The sequence below is a fragment of the Oryx dammah genome, unplaced genomic scaffold, assembly GCF_014754425.2.
Source record: "Oryx dammah isolate SB20612 unplaced genomic scaffold, SCBI_Odam_1.1 HiC_scaffold_14, whole genome shotgun sequence".
NCBI classification, from domain to species: domain Eukaryota; kingdom Metazoa; phylum Chordata; class Mammalia; order Artiodactyla; family Bovidae; genus Oryx; species Oryx dammah.
This window is the reverse complement of record NW_024070198.1, coordinates 22,067,839-22,070,388: the sequence shown is the minus strand read 5'-3', so window position 1 is coordinate 22,070,388 and position 2,550 is coordinate 22,067,839. Positions and strand designations below refer to the sequence as shown.

The following is a 2,550-nucleotide window of genomic DNA, read 5'->3' as shown; positions in this document are numbered from 1 at the left end:
CCCAGCAGCATGGTGATCCTGCTACTATAGCAAATAATGATAGTTTGTCTCAGATGATGCCTGATGTTAGCATGCAACAAAGTACGATGCCCCCACCCCCATGTGCAGGCCATGCAGGGAAACAGTGCCTCCTGAAACTACTTCTCCGGCCATGGGATGCCTTTCAATGCACCTTTCATTGGTGCACCCAATGGAAATCAGATGTTCTGTGGTTAGAATCTAGGGTTCCCAGTCAATAAGGATGTCACACTAACAAACCAATTGTTGGTCAACTTATTGCAGAGTGATATCTCTGCAGGCAATTTGGGGGTAAACAATAAGCAAAATAACATCAATGCAAATAAACTGAAAAAGAAACCCCCTTGGTAGCAGAAAAATAGTTAGCAGAATCCAAACACTCCAGATACTCACCCAGCTGGTCTGGAGGAGGCTGATAAGCAGCCATTACCTGGAAAACAAGGAACTAGCTTGGAAAACTCAGGCCCTAAACCGCCAGAATTTTCAAGCTGACCACCAGGCCCTTCACAGAGTTTGGTCCCAAAGGAAACTCCAGCCACAGCACTACAGGGGTCTGTTCCCAGGTTAGAACTCAAGGCAAATGCTGCCATAGTCTCTGGACAGAACAGTGAGCCCAAAGAGGTAATTGAAAAGTCCGAAACTCCAAGCCAAAGAAATGCCCAAACTGAAGAGCCAGCTTGTGGCTTCTGAGAATATGGACAATGGACATGGTGAGCCATCCTCTCTGCTTCAGCCTCTAGCTCTGCTAAAGACATAACCAATGTGGTGCAATCCAAGCAAAGAAAATCCAAGTAAACAAGCTGGATGACAATGTGATATTTGTAAATATGTGTGAAATTTACAAAAAGTGATTTTGAGCTGTGACTTTTTAAATCCATTTCTGTACAGTTAGTTATTTTGACAATGTGGTCCTTCTCCTAGTCCCTGCAACTTATTTTGTAAAGTACAATGGGGAAAGCGGTTATTGAACTCTTTTGATGTTGCAAGATGAAGTTCAAGGTTTCTAAAATGTTGCCACATATTGAGCAGAGCTAATGCAATTACATTATTAGTTTTCACATTTCTTAAGCAGTTTAGAGTACAGGGTAATCTCATGATGTGCTGTGTAAGTACTGTGTGTGAATAGCAGTAGTAGGGCAGAAAGAATCTTCTCATTTGGAAATGTAAATAATGTTATTATGTAGTGTTTTGGATGTATTTGTTGTAAAAATGGACCAATGAAATCAAAGGTTTTTTAAAACCTTAAAACAAAACAAAAAACCAAAAACTGTATCTAGCTCACCCTCTTGTTGCCTCTGCTCTTGATGACGGGCCCAGGCTGGCTGGTGGGAGGCGAAGAGGCCTGGGTGTGGTGTTCCTCACAGGCTCGGGCAGCTTGGGCATTCCCCAGTGCCCCGGGGTCTGTAGCAGATGGGGGTTGCATACCTATACTCACAAGAGGCCTGGAGAGCAGCTGTTTCTACCCACCAAAATGGCCCCATCCCTGCCAGAGTATTTACAATGGGCACTGATGATCCTCAGATAAAGTAGGATGGAGAAGCATCTGTGAAGAGAGTTGCTATTGACGCTTTTTACAAGGATGCCTATGAAGTCAGTAAGGCTAAATTTGAGAAGCTGTAAACTCAACCAGCTGTTTGACAGAACATGACAAGTTTGCTGACTCCTTGGCTTTGAAGAGATGTTGAGTGAGCACAGGAGGTCTAATAGGCAACAGGCAGTTACAGATGGTCCCTGGTGGTTACCTGTTAAAGGCACTACCTGGAGACACCCAGAAGGGCCCGACTCTACTGTTTGACCCAGGCCAGATCACCCGGGCTCCTGAAACCACACCGTTGTCTACTGCACCTGAGCAGGGAAGTGGTGACCCATGAAAGTTGAGTGGGAATACTGCTGTCAAGGAGGTCTGCAAACTAGATATTTCCCCTGGGGCAAGAAACTGTAGCCAAAAGGCCAACATTGTACCAACTTTTGACAGGGCGAGTTTCCCATGACCAACACCAGAGACCACAGAGACTGCGTCTGCTAACGCCTTTCCTCATAATGGTTATGGTTTATATCAATATAGTAGGGACGCCTAGGAGTGGACTTCAGACTGGTGTGGACTGTTCACCATTTTGTTGAAGGAATGATTAATCCAAAAGGCCCTCCTTTGGGGAAAGACCGGATGAAGAAAGGTTATCCTGCAGGCACCATACAGATATCGCTGCGCTGCTCGAAGCCAGGACACGCCTGACAGTGTTGCTTGGAAACTGGAATTCTGCTGTGCAGCTGACCGCCTGCCCGCCACAGGCTGAACCATGAAGAGTCTTCCTGAGTCCACCAAGAAGCTGTGTTTAACCTGTGTGAGTCTTCCTTCGGAATGCTGAACAATCTCGTATGAAAATTCCCACTCCAAGGTGGGTTACATACCTGACTGATGGCTAAAGGAATCACATTGCAAGACCAAACTGCTAATCTGCACCACCTTGTGTGGGGTTTCTCAGGTGGCAGTTAATGGGAAAGAACCCACCTGCCAATGCAGGAGATGCAAGA

The 2,550-nt window shown here is 45.7% G+C and overlaps 1 pseudogene; it reads left to right on the top strand.

Moving 5' to 3' along the window:
* The first annotated feature begins 673 nt into the window (after positions 1-673).
* Positions 674-2,312, top strand: LOC120873499 (annotated as a pseudogene).
* Positions 2,313-2,550: the final 238 nt, after the last annotated feature.